Below are 14335 nucleotides of genomic sequence, written 5' to 3'. Positions count from 1 at the left end.
AATGAATTTTTGAACAGCAGACGGGTTAGCTCTGAAACATTGGCACCTCAAATGGGAAATAGGGCTGTTAAAGAAAGGCCAGGATGAATAGAGTTACTTGACAATTCTACTGATATCTAGGCCAATCCTAGTCTCTTTTAATTGTAGGATAATTCTTTACAGTGCTGTTAGTTTCTGCAGTAAGTATACTTCTGCAGTATACTTACTGCAGAAACTATGTAAGTATATAGTATGTAATATGTATGTAATGCATGTAAGTATGTAATATATGTAAGCATACATATGTATGTGTAAATATATGAATGTAATTAATATGTATGTAAATATATGTAAGTATACATATATCCCTCCCCTCTCACCCCCCTCTAGGTCATCACAGAGCACTGAGCTGAGCAACCTGAGCTACTCCACAGGTTCCTACTATCTATTTTACACATGGTAGTGTATGGATATCAAACCTAACCTTCCAGTTCATTCTCCAAAATATAGAACACTCCCTGAATTTGTGTGTCATCCTTGCTTGGGGGCCATGCTAATCTTGTCTGTATCATTCCAGTGTTAGTGATCAAGGCTGACTAAGGGAGCCTGGGCAATCCTAGTTGTGATCATTGTATTCCTTTCTTATACCTGCTGTAACAAAGTATCAAACTGCATGGCTTAAACAACAAATATTTATTTTCTCCCAATTCTGGAAGCTTTAAGCCCAAGATCAAGGTGTTGGCAAGGTTCCTTCTGGGGGCTCTGAGGACAAAGCCCTCTTATGCCTGTCTTCTTGCTTCTGTTGCTTTACTGACAGTCTTTGGCATTCTTTAACTGGTAGATCCATCACCCTAACCTCTACCTTCATGTTTACATGATGTTCTTCCTTTTTCTGTGTCTATCTCTGTTCAATTATGTGTGTTTTTGGTTTTTGTTTTTAAGGATACAATCATATTGGATTAGGGCCCACTTTGATGACCCACCTTAACTTGAATGTCTGCAAAAACCCTTTTTCCAAATATGGTCACATTCTCAAGTGCCTTGATCGATTGTCCTTGGTGGCTTTGGGTTGTCCCCCTCTGATGAGAGATATTCTTGGAGCTGTAGCGTGGGAATCCCAGAAGTCAAGATGAAGTTCTGATGAGGAGATATGTAAGTGAAATTGTAGCTTTCTCCTCCCCTTCCTCCCGTATTTTCTGAGCTTTCCCTATGCCTGTTGGAGATACCAGGCCCTTTCCAGATTCTTCTTGGACAGTAATACCATGGAAATGAATATCGCTTGTACATGACCCTTAGGCAAGCGAAGCTTTTTATTAGAAGAGACAGCTTGTGCACAAGGGAGAAGGAAAAGAGCCAGCTCCCCGAGTAGAAGGGACAAGTAGCTTTTATGACAAAAGGGAGGGCTTGTCTCATGATCACTGATAGTTTCCAGAGATTGTCAAGCTTCTTTGATCAGCAATAGGTAACTCCATAGGGCGTGCTTCTGTGAGGGGAAAGAAATGCATGAGAATTTTCTGCAAGATAACCCGGAAACTGATACGGTTAAAATTTACAGTTGAGCTTCTTGTCTTCTGGCAGCACGGTATACTCCTTAGTATAACAGAGATAAAATTATTTTTTTCTTCCTGCCAGCTGGGTTTTTGTTTCTGGGACTCAGACGGCCAGGGCCTTTGTTCTTTAGCTTGCACAACCTGTTTTGCCCAAGGCCCTTCCCTGGTCCTTTTCCAAAATGGCTCTACTCTTGTCTTTTTCTTTTTTTTCATTGTTGTTCAGTCACTCAGTACGACTCTTTGTGACCCCATGGGCAGCAGCATGCTAGGCTTCGCGGTCCTTCACCATCTCCCGGAGATTGCTCAAACTCATGTCTGTTGAGTCAGTGATTCCATCCAACCATCTCATCCTCTGTCATCCCCTTCTCCTGCCCTCAATCTTTCCCAGCATCAGGGTCTTTTCCAATGAGTCAGCTCTTTGCATCAGGTGGCGAAAGCATTGGAGCTTCAGCTTCAACATCAGGCCTTCCTGTGAATATTCAGGGTTGATTTCCTTTAGGATGGTCTGGTTGGATCTCCTTGCAGTCCAAGGGACTCGCAAGAGTCTTCTCCAGCCTCACAGTTTGTCTTAGTTTGTCTCACAGTTTGTCTCTTTAGGACCTACAATCTCATTTGTTGTGTCAACAGGTGGGTGGGGCCATGGCATCACATGATTTGAGTTCACTACCATACCTCAGTTCTTTTCAGCTCTGTATGGGATCTTGTGTCCCTTTATTCAGCACCTGAGTGTTCACTAGCTCCTATGTTAGGGAAAGAAAAATCTTGAGTGTTAGGGACCTCACCGGATGAGGGAAAAAAAAGGCATCTCTTCATGTGCAATTCTACTTTCTACAAGGGCTGCTTCCAGCAAGATCTGCTTCCAAGGGGTTAAAATTGTCCTTTGCAGAGACACCACTTGTTTCTGCCTTAACTCTAGCTAAGGCAGCGTGAGTCCTCAGTCATGTCTGACTCCTTACAACCCCATGTACTATAGCCCACCAGGATCCTCTGCTCATACAGTTTTCCAGGCAAGAATACTGGGGTGGATTGCCATTTCTTCCTCTAGGGGATCTTCCTGACCCAGGGATTGGACCTGACCCTCCTGCATTGGCAGGTGGATTCTTTAACACGGAGCCACCTGAGAAGCCCTTAGCTCTAGCATTAGAGAATTATTAGGGGGACATACGATGGCTCCTCTCAGATGGTCCAGGATCTGGAGCTGTATCCCTTGAAAGCTGCCTATTTTCAGGAGTTGGTGGTATAGGAACTATAAGCATGGGATTTGGAGTCTAACAAATGGAATGAATAGCAGTGTGTGCTATCATCACAGGGAATTCTCTCCCTCTTCCTCAATTATTTATTTGTTTTTCAGAAACAAACTTAGACTGTTCTTTTAATAATTCAGTTAAACTTTGCAATAATGGAATGTAGCAACACAGTGCTACTGGGAAATGAGTCTTGGGCAATTAGTATAGACCTCAATTAACAAAATGAGAATTCAAATATCCACTGAAACAGTCTTTAAGTGCCATACGAGGGATGAGGGGAAAAAATGGAATGGCATACGTTCAATGACTTATGTTCATGCAGCTCTGTTCTGATTCTTTCTGAACACATCGACACTAATAAAGATTGTACAGGTGTTCTTACAGATTTTCTATGACAGGGACTAGGGCTCCTCTTGGAATATGTAGGATGTCAGAGAGTTTCTCTCTGTTTTACAAAGATCTGTGCTGTGCATGAGGCTCCCCTGGGCATCAAAAGCCTCCTGTCAAAGCTTAGTACAGTGTTTCTTGTACACTTAAGAAAGAAAAGAGTTTGTGAATGACACAGGGAGCACAAGTAGCTCTAATTTTCAGAAAACAGGACTTGAACCTTTGTCATTTCATTCTTTTTTTTTTTTTTTGCCTGTGCAGTGTCTTGGTTGTGGCACTCGGATCTTTAGTTGCAGCATATGAACTCTTACTTGTGGCATGTGGGATAGTCCTTGACCAGGGATCGAACCCCAGCCCCCTGCATTGGGGGTGCAGAGTCTTAGCCACAGGACCACCTGGGAAGTCCCTGTCATTTCATTCTTGATAGCTACTTAGGGCAACCACTTACTTTTGGACCATTATAATCATCCCTTAGTATCTGCTAAAACTGGTTTCAGGACCCCTGCAGATCCTGAAATGCACACATGCTCAAGTCCCGTACGTATGCTCATGTTCATGGGAAGGACTGATGCTGAAGCTGAAACTCCAATACTTTGGCCACTTCATGCAAAGAGTTGACTCATTGGAAAAGACCTTGATGCTGGGAGGGATTGGGGGCAGGTGGAGAAGGGGATGAGAGGATGAGATGGCTGGATGGCATCAGCGACTCGATGGACATGAGTTTGAGTAGACTGTGGGAGTCTGTGTGTGCTGGACAGGGAGGCCTGGCGTGCTGCGATTCATGGGGTCACAAAGAGTCGGACACGACTGAGCGACTGAGCTGAACTGAACTGAACTGATATGTATATCCCCTCCCTCTTGAGCCCCACTCACCCCCCAGGTTAATTTAAAGTAGTGGTTCTCAACGTGTGCTCACTGGATTAGTGGCATCTGTCTCATCTTGGGGCTTGTTGGAAATGTGGATTCTCTGAACCTGACCCAGACCTACTACTGTATCAGAGAGTCTGGGAGTATGACCCAGGAATCTGCTGTAAAGCAGGCGATTTTGATGCATGCTATTTGAGAAAGTCTGACTTAAAGGATATAATCTCACAAAGTCCCTCCCCTCTCTCTCCTTATCCCAAAATGTGGCTTTTAGTTTAAAAGCTTTTTCTGATATGTAATAAGCACTTTCTTGTCATTTAGTACATTGTGCTCAGTCGTGTCCGACTCTTTGCAACCCCGTGGACTGTATAGTCCATGGAATTCTCCAGGCCAGAATACTGGAGTGGGTAGCCTTTCCCTTCTCCAGGGCATCTTCCCAACCCAGAGATCGAACCCAGGTCTCCCACATTGCAGGAGGATTCTTTACCAGCTGAGCCACAAGGGAAGCCCAAGAATACTGGAGTGGGTAGCCTATCCCTTCTCCAGCGGATCTTCCCAACCCAGGAATTGAACTGGGGTCTCCTGCACTGCAGGTGGATTCTAAACCAGCTGAGCCACCAGGGAAGCCCTTTAGTACATCAGGAAGGGTTTTTTTTTTTTCCTCTCAGTTAGTGAGAAATAGTCACAAATTCAACCAGGGTATGGATAAGTGAAGAGGGCAAAGGGAAAAATTACGGGTTCAGAGCATAAATTATTCTGGGGGGGTGTTGGGAACCTCAAATCTTGAAACCTCAGAGTTGAGAAAGCAATGAAAAGGAAATACAGGAAGGACTGAATTCTAAATTGACATTGCCCAATTTTGTTCAAGATTAATTCTATGACAGTCAGTTGCTTTCCTGAAATGCTATTGTCTTTTTAAATTGATAATTCCAGCCTGTTGGTTCAACCAATCTATTGATCCAATCTGCTAATTTTTTTAAATTATTTTATTTTATTTTGTTTATTTATGGATGTGCTGGACCTTCGTTTTTGCATGGGCTTTTCTCTAGTTGCAGTGCGCATGCTGTTCATGGCCGTGGCTTCTCTTGTTGCAGAGTACAGGCTCGAGGGCATGTGAGCTTCAGTAGCTGCTGTTCCCAGGCTCCAGAGCAGAGGCTGAGCAGTTGTGGTGCCCTGGCTTAGTTGCTCCACGGCATGTGGGATCTTCCCGGACCAGGAACCGAACCTGTGTCTCCTGCTCTGGCAGGTAGGTTCTTTTACCACTGAGCCACTAGGGAAGCTCCCAGTCTACTAAGTTTATAAAGTAAAGCAAAAATAGCGGGTTGCTCTCACAATAGAAATAATTTCTTAAGGAACTAAATCCTCCTTTAACTCTGATTGGCACCTGACTAAGGGGAAGTAAATGCCTGTCTGTTGGATCTGCTGAATGTGTCCAGGCCAGCCAGTAAGTAAGAAGTCTACAGATGTAGCTCTCAGGGAGATTCTGTGGCTTTGGGGAACTAATATTAGGGTACAAAGCAATAACCAAGAGTTGATTATATCTTATAAAGCCCAACTTGCACAAAACTTGCATGGAGTGAGCCCTCTGCATGGGTGTTTTCCTGTCCTCAACTGTTTCATGAGCATTTGCCAGACAATTTAATGGCAGCAACCAAAAGTTTTATGAGCTAGAAATCACTTGCATGATGTTTTCTGTACATTGAAAAAAAATAAAATTAGAGAAGTGCCATGTTTCTGCATAGCAGTAAAAACCCTTATGCTATTTCCTTTGGTCCCTATTTAGGACGGGATTCGAGTCTCGCTGGCAGGGTACTTTTTACTATTTAAGAAGGTAGTCCTGATTCTGAATCTTCGAAGACATCACTTGCTAAACTTTTGGTGTCTCTAAAGCTGAATGGGAATTATTTAATAAGTAAATTATGTCCGATAATAGATTTTTTCATCTTGTATGTCTAAGAGAAAACTGAAGCCTTTGTGCTCTATTTCTACCCTAAGCAGATGCACTGCAATGCAGTTCTAATACTAGCTACCTGGAGTTCCCATTAGACTCCACAGACTTAAGGGTTCAGTCCTCCACAAGATTATCCTTAATTCAAGCTCCAGCAAGCAATTCTCAGGGGCCACCCCATTTCTAAACAATGAGCTGTAAATTTGAGGATTCCCCTGACCTGTTCAGGTTCAATAATTGACTAGAACAACTCAGAGCTCTCTGAAAGCTCTGTTTTAATGGTCATATTTTTATTATAAAGGGTATATATAGGATGTGGTTTGGAAGAGTCTAGAATGCACAATTTCCATATTCTCTACCTGTGGAGTAAGGGCTCATGACCCTCCATCCCATACCCTGCATGTCAGTGTGTTCACCAGCCAAGAAATTCCTCTTAGCTTTCACCTCCAAAGCTTTTATTGGGGTTTCATTACCTCAGTCAGATTGATTAAATCATTACAAGACTGAACTCAATCTGCAACCCACTACGTTCCCCAGAGGTTGAATTAGCCCAAAGTTCCAACAGTCTAATCACCTGGTGGTTGGTCTTTCTGGTGACCAGCCCCCATCCTGAAGCTAGGGGCCCACCATGAGTCACCTCATTAAGATAACAAAGGCAATCCTATAACTATGGAAATTTCAAGGATTTTTGAAGTTCTATGCCAGGACCGACAAGGGGGAGTTGTAGAGGCTGTATTCTTTATTATGCCACACCTTGCTTTAATAAATTTATTTATTTTTCAAAGATGTAGACAAAATTAGAATATTTTTGCTCTAGTCAAACACCCTTAGTTTCACAAGCAGGCTGCATTACTTTCTAGCACAAAGATCTTAACTCATGACACTGTCATTTGGCAAACCTTTTCATGGCACCTGGGGCTTCCCTCATAGCCCAGTTGGTAAAGAATCTGCCTGCAATGCAGGAGACCCCGGTTCAATTCCTGGGTGGGGACGATCTCCTGGAGAAGGGAAAGGCTACCCACTCTAGTATTCTGGCCTGGAGAATTCTATGGACTATAGTTTTATAGTTCATGCAGTCACAAAGAGTCGGACACAGCTGAGTGACTTTCACTTCACTTCACTTCATGGCACCTATTGATGGCAAATGGAAAGATAAAAGTTATCAGCAGGTTCTCTCTCTGTCTTTGCCCTTTTCTGTACTCTCCACTTCTTACTGTTTTCTAGGTCTTCTCATTGTTTCTTATGAATGTAGACTCATGTATCATTTTTCTTCCTTTTCCCAATTTGAGATTTAGCTAACACATTTTGAGATATGAGAAGTAAGAAAAATAATCATTAGATCAGCAGAATAATGGAAAGTGATTTTTTTTAACCAAACATAAATTAGTTTTAGACTTAAGTGGGAATCATTCGCCATTTAAGTCTACATAATTCATTTATTCATCAAGTTGCTATGATATCCATGTGCTGAGAATAAAATAGTGATGGAGACAAAGACCCTTATATCATGGAGTTAATATTCTAGTGGAAAATGGTAGAAAAGAAACAAGTAAGCAAAGGAGTGGGCAAGCTCATTCCAGAGAATGATGGCATGCTTATAAAAAGGATCATGTAAAAACAACACCTACTTGGGATGGGACAGGATAATCTACATTGAATAGGCAAGAAAACTCTTATTGAAACAAAGTAGTGGTCTTTGAGTAGAAATTTGACAGGAATGAGGGGCCATGGAGAAATCATGGGACAAGCTGTCCTTTTAAAAGGGAATTGAAGTGCAAATAAATCTCAGGTAGAAAGAAATCTGTGGTGCAGCTCAAGTGATAGGGAATAAGGAAAGGAGACAGTAAGAGGCCAGATCATGTAAAACTAGTCAGATGTTTGGATTTTATTCTGAGCGTGAAAAGAAGCCATTGGATGACTTTAAGTATTATCTGATTCATGCATTAAAAAGAGCACACTGGCTGCTGTGCAAATTGGCAAGAATGGAACTAGGGAAACCAGTTAGGAAGCTTTTATATCAATTCAGACAACAGATTATAGTGACTTGGATTAGGGTCTCATGGTAGAAAGGGAAGGAGTTTGTGGATTAATGGTACCATACTGGTTAAGGAGATGCCAATTTTTAAAAAATATATATTGATTTATTAAAGGGCACAGTGTCTGCTAAATGGAAATGTCTCTATGGTATTTGCTAGACTAGGGGATAAGCCCTTCAAAATGACAGAGACTAAAGTTTTAGAATATTACGTACTATGTGCATATTTACACAATTGACATTATTAAACTATTTCTCAAGCACAGATTTTTAAAAATAATTTAGGTGCCACTTTTGGAGGAAAAATTTATACACATTAAAAAAAAAACAAAAAACTGCTTTTTTTGAGCCTCATAGCAGTCCTCTGTAACATTGTATACAGTTCCCATCATCTGCTCTCCTGCTCACCCTGCTCAATCTCTGAGACTCCCCTCCTCTACCCCAGCTTTTTTTCCCATCCCATCTCTTCCATAATCCTGATGATACCAACGTCCTTGTTAGTAACTGTTCCAACCTCTTACTTCCTTCACAGGGTGGGGAAGGCAAGACCTAACCATTGCCCCTAAAGGGGTTCAATAGGGACCAAACTCCAACATAAAGAGGGAGTAATGCTTGTGAAAACTCAGCCTAAAGTCACATGAGCTGCTTGTTTATTTGTTTTATTTTGGAGTGGCCCTGTCTCCTGGTTAATGCATATTGAAAATGTGTTTTCTCAGTCAGTGAGATTCTAGAAACTCAGTTGCTTGTTATTCTGGACCACATTGTTTCTGTGGTTTTCCAACCAATTGGACTGTGCTGTGAATCACTAGCACAGGATCAAGAATGTTCTATCCAGGTTTTCTAGTTCTATTCCAGCTAGGATCTACAGCATCATTTCTTCAGAAAAGTAATTGAGATTTTTGAATAATTAGTTGCATTGCAGGGCACAACCCTGAAAAAGATCTGTCTTCCTCATGGTTGGGTTTTACAGATTGTTATTACAAAGCTTGTCCGTGCTGTTGAACATGAACAGAAATTAGCACAGGAGTGCTGAGATAGCAGAATGGAGGAAGAGATGCATTTAGAGCTCCCTGGCAGGAAAGTGATGCCCAGTCTGGTCCAAGTATCCTTGTTGACTTTTACAGCTATTAAATAGGCACTTATCGGTGGCAGGCATAAATTATATATTTTCAAAACTTTATCTGTGAAGTAAATATTCTTGTTTATTTGTCAGTGGCTTAAACGAGAAGGAAATGGCAACCCACTCCAATATTCTTGCCTGGGAAATCCCATGAACAGAGAAGCTTGGTGAGCTTCAGTCCATGGGGTTGCAGAGTCAGACATGACTAAGTGACTAAACAGTAACAACAAAACTAAGACAGGAAGAGGATAAATAGCTTGCTTGAAATGATGGGGCTGAGACACAAATCTCAGATTACTTGAGCCCCCAAACTGATGGTTTTAAAACCTCCAGTGTATTTCTGTACTTGATGCTACTCCCACACAAAACTCCCAGCATCAACCCCAAACCCTCAAGATCATTGAGAAAGAATGTACATCTGAACCATCTTTGCATTTCTCATACTGCTTCACTTGATGTTCTGTATATAGTAGGTGCTCTGTATTTAATTGTCAAATGAATGAATAATTAACATTTTTGTAGAAAAGAATCTGAATCAGGACCTGAGAGGTGCCACAGGCTTGTTTGTACATAAAATGGAAAACAGTACCAAAAATTTTAAATTCTCTTTACTTTTTTGTCAGGGATGTTTTAGTAGTTGTAAAGGGGGAATCATTAGTTCAGTGAAAGGCAGGAGTATGTTTTGGTTTGTGGAGAGACTATGACAGCTGAAGGGCAGACTCAAAATGTTGCAGCCCTCCTTACCTACAGCCTGACAGTGGCCTCATTGTGGGCAGAGTGCCCCTCCCTGGCCCTTGACTTTCAGCTTGACCTGCTGACTTGCTTTGTCCTACTATGTGTAGACGTGTCCTACCATGTGTAGACAGATATGAATGAGAGCCATTTCCAAATCTAGACCCTAGAAGGCCTCATGTGTTTCTGCTTGCCCTCTCACACTTAAGGCTTGAGAAAGCTTTCCCCAACCTGGGACCCAAATGAGAAACATGGAATAGAGCTGAATCTCAGGACCCACCCTCGTTTGCCCAACTCCCAGTTGTATGAGCTTTACCATCCAATTGCAGATCCAGTAAAATAACAATTTCTGTAAAAGCCACTGAGCGTTGTGGCACAGCTAATGAATATCGAAAATATCCCCACTGTTTTCAGAATTAAATGCCAGGGGCTCTAGGTCAGCAATATGCTGTACTAACAGATAACAATTTGCTGTCGGTCTCTCACCTTTTGATTCTTTTAAGATAAACTTCAGAGATGACCCAGGGCTGAGAAGCTACAGGCACCCTCGATCTTTCAAGAAGAGCAGCCTCCCTGGGCTAATCCCTTAATGTAGAGATTAGTTCTCATTTAGTAGTTTGGACTTGGATGCTATAAGAAAATTTCTTGTATGGTCTATATTTTAAAATATGTCTTGTGTAATATGTATTTTGTATGTGTGTGTTTGTGTGTGTTAGTTTTGGGTCTACACCGTGGAGATCACTAGTGAGCATTTGAGGCCTCAATTCAAGAGTATTTACTACTGGGCCTTGTTACTTAGCATTTCAGAGTCAATATTCAGCAATTTCAGGCTCTGCCATGCCCTTCAACTATCTTCATCTCTGATCAGCACCAGATGGCTTGTTAATTAGTATAATATAAGGAATGATCATAATTGCTGGCTTGAGTGGTTTTAATATGTGTAGAAATAATATCTATATTTCTGCCTTTGCATGAATTGGGATAAGAGGTCTAGAGAAGCCAGGATCCTGTACCTTTTAGACTGACCCCCAGGTCTGTGATTATGTCTGGTTCTTGAGTGCAGCCGCTTTCAGAGGAGTCATTTCTATCTTATGTAGAAACTTGAAGCAAAGTGTTTACTGAATAAAAAAAAAATAAAAGGACAAAGTTATGCTTACTTTCTCATAAATGTTGTTTGTATAACAGAATATTATTTATGATTTTTACCATAGCAATCTAGTGGTGAGGTCTTAGGAGAGGAGACCTAGAGAAACTGTTCTGTCTCTCACTATTGGAGTTCACCAATGTCTACCCAAACAATATAATAATCAGGTATAAATGAATTGTCTTTGCTCAGTTTACAATGGCTTCTTAGAGACTGAGTTAAAAGCCAATGATCAGTTCAGTTCAGTTCAGTTGCTCAGTCGTGTCTGACTCTTTGCAACCCCATGGACTGCAGCACACCAGGCCTCCCTGTCCATCACCAACTCCTGGAGTTTACTCAAACTCTTGTTCATTGAGTCTGTGATGTCATCCAACCATTTCATCCTCTGTCGTCCCCTTCTCCTCCTGCCTTCAATCTTTCCCAGCATCAGGGTCTTTTCAAATGAGTCAGTTCTTCACATCAGGTGGCCAAAGTGTTGCAGTTTCAGCTTCAGCATCAGTCCTTCCAATGAATATTCAGGACTGACTTTCTTTAGGATGGACTGGCTGGATCTCCTTGCTGTCCAAGGGACTGTCAAGAGTCTTCTCGAACACCGTAGTTCAAAAGCATCAATTCTTCAGTGCTCAGCTCTCTTTATAGTCCAACTCTCACATCCATACATGACTGCTGGAAAAACCATAGCTTTGACTAGACGGACCTTTGTTGGCAAAGTAATGTCTCTGCTTTTTAATATGCTGTCTAGGTTGGTCATAACTTTTCTTCCAAGGAGTAAGTGTCTTTTAATTTCATGGCTGCAATCACCATCTGCAGTGATTTTGGAGCCCCCAAAAATATAGTCTGCCACTGTTTCCACTGTTTCCCCATCTATTTGCAATGAAGTGACGGGATCAGATGCCATGATCTTTATTTTCTGAATGTTGAGTTTTAAGGCAGCTTTTTCACTCTCCTCTTTCACTTTCATCAAGAGTCTCTTGAGTTCTTCGCTTTCTGCCATAAGTGTGGTGTCATCTGCATATCTGAGGTTATTGATATTTCTCCCGGCAATTTTGATTCCAGCTTGTGAGTAAATTAATGAGTGGCATATTCTTCTAATGAAATTCATTTAACAATGTAAGTATTATATAATGTGAAAGATAAACAAAGCCAGATACTAGTTTAGGCAGTAAAGATAGATTTTATGCAGTAATAACTATTGTAATAGAAGAGAAAGCAGTGTCACCTGAACTCAACTCCTCCAAAACAGAAGACAGGAGACTATAAAGGCTTGGGTGTGCTAAAGAAAAGGCACCGAGAGCATTAAGGGGGAATTTGGTCCATAGGACTAGGCCATCTGGCTTTACCAATTGGTGCTCATCCAGAGGAACAAACAGACTTCTCACGTTGGTAATATAGTGGTGAGCAGAGCTGCCTCTCAGAGGAGAGACAAGCTGCTCATACCTTTATGAAGAGCCAATGGTACAAGTTGGACTAAGGTACTCACTAAAATTAGGACCTTGCCCTCCTTGGCAACAGAGACCAAAATTAAAATTCATCTCCTTGAATGTGTACATTTCAAAGAAATGGCTCTCAGGACATTGAGGAGATCGTTCTGGGTACTAGAAGATTTATATCTCAAAGGGACAAGGAGAGGATTTATAATTGCACACTTTCTAAAGCAATTGTGAAGGAGGAAAGGAACAGGCCGAGCTGACTCCATCTTGAAAAAGAAGTAAACTCCATTTTACATTCCCGGTGAACTCTGGGCTATAAGCCTGCTTGCATTTTCAGTGAACTTTGGACTATGTGCCTGGTAGCCATGGAGATAACATACTTATGGCCTAACAGGCCTCTCAGACCAGTAAACACCAGATTCCATACCAGGATTTCCAATCGCCAGAAAGAATGTAATAATCTGCTATGTAGTCAATCACCTTTGTAATCTTTATGGCCCCCATTGGTGTAGGCTACAATGTATAACCAGCTGACCCTTCTCATTATGAATCATGGCTGTAAACCTGATTGTATCTCCCTTTAACATTTTCCAGGCTAGGTTTAAGGAATTTGGGGATTTGGGCTTGAGCAGATACACTTAAGGTATATAAGGTTTTCACAAAAGTCGGTAGGGGTCCCTGGCTAAAGAGGAAACTCTGCCTCGGACCTGCCGGTGTAATAAACTGCACCCCACTGTCCACGCTGTCCTAAGTGAGTTTGCTTCCTGGAGCATTTGGCTGTAACATTTGGTGCACTGGCCGGGAAGCTCCTCACTTTGAGGAGACAAGTCCTGCTTAGGGCTCCTCTGAGGCCTTGTGGCTCAGATCTTCTAGAGGGGAGAAAGGCACCTCGCCTCTCTGGAAAGATCCATTCCTCGTCGCCCAGACCTTTCATGTTGGTGGGTAGTGGATGGCAGCAGGGGAACTGAGCACTCCGGTAAGGGGCCTCCCACCCAGCAGGGTGGAAGAAGGGGTCTGATCAAACCCCTGGGAGGGAATAGGAAGCATGCAGACCGCGACTGTCACAAAGAGGTGGTATCCACATTATTCTGGGATAGATTGCTACTGGACAAACGCGAGAAAGTTTTGGGGAAGCAGCACTGTGAATGTCACGGAGGAGGTGGTGTCCGTGTCATCTAAGGGTAAACTATTACTGGGCAGTTGCGAAGGGGCTTCTAAGGGAAGAAACTTGGTCTTTGTGCACTTGTATTTTGCCCCCCCCCAAGGAGGTGCCCTACCTGCTGTGAAATTCTTGATCCCCTGAGAATTGCCAGGCTAGAAGGAAGGGGATACATAAGTGAGTATGAATTGGCTTTTCCGGAGATGGCATGGGACTTGGAGTATTTAACCCATCTGTGTTTTCATCCGCACACGATCAAGCCCACCAAGGCAGAATGGACTTTAAAAGTTAAGGGAGAAATAGTCCTGGACCATGTGGTGTTCTGGTTCAGTTGTGCCGACCGGTAGGTGAAGACATGCCGATCCCCCTTTCCCCTCTGGGATCTGGCAGGTAAGGCTCTTCTCACCCCAGTTAGGAAGGAGACGGAATGGCAATTTAAGTGTTTCATTGAGTGAAAATATCAGAAGTACATAGGGTACCGAGAACTTTGTAGACAGAACAAAAAGGAAAGAAAGAAGAAGATCTGAGAAGATAAGCAAGATGGGGGGAAGTGAATCTAAGGCAACTGTATTGGAGTGCATGATTAAAAATTTTAAGAAAGGATTTGGAGGAGATTATGGGGTGAAGAAGATGATGCCTAACCACCTCTGCATACTCTGTGAGGTCAAACGGCCCTCTTTGGGATTAGGATGGCCACCAGAGGGCACCGTGGACTTAAACGCATTAAAAGTAGTTTCTGC

At 42.3% G+C, this 14335-nt stretch overlaps 1 non-coding gene across 1 annotated transcript; it reads right to left on the bottom strand.

The window, feature by feature from the left end:
- Window positions 1-479: 479 nt before the first annotated feature.
- Window positions 480-587, bottom strand: LOC122691059. Its single transcript, XR_006340304.1, has one exon. It is a non-coding gene; the product is annotated as a U6 spliceosomal RNA (small nuclear RNA).
- Window positions 588-14335: the final 13748 nt, after the last annotated feature.

Source organism: Cervus elaphus, chromosome X (genome assembly GCF_910594005.1).
Source record: "Cervus elaphus chromosome X, mCerEla1.1, whole genome shotgun sequence".
Lineage (NCBI taxonomy): Eukaryota > Metazoa > Chordata > Mammalia > Artiodactyla > Cervidae > Cervus > Cervus elaphus.
This window is presented reverse-complemented; position numbering and strand designations above follow the sequence as displayed.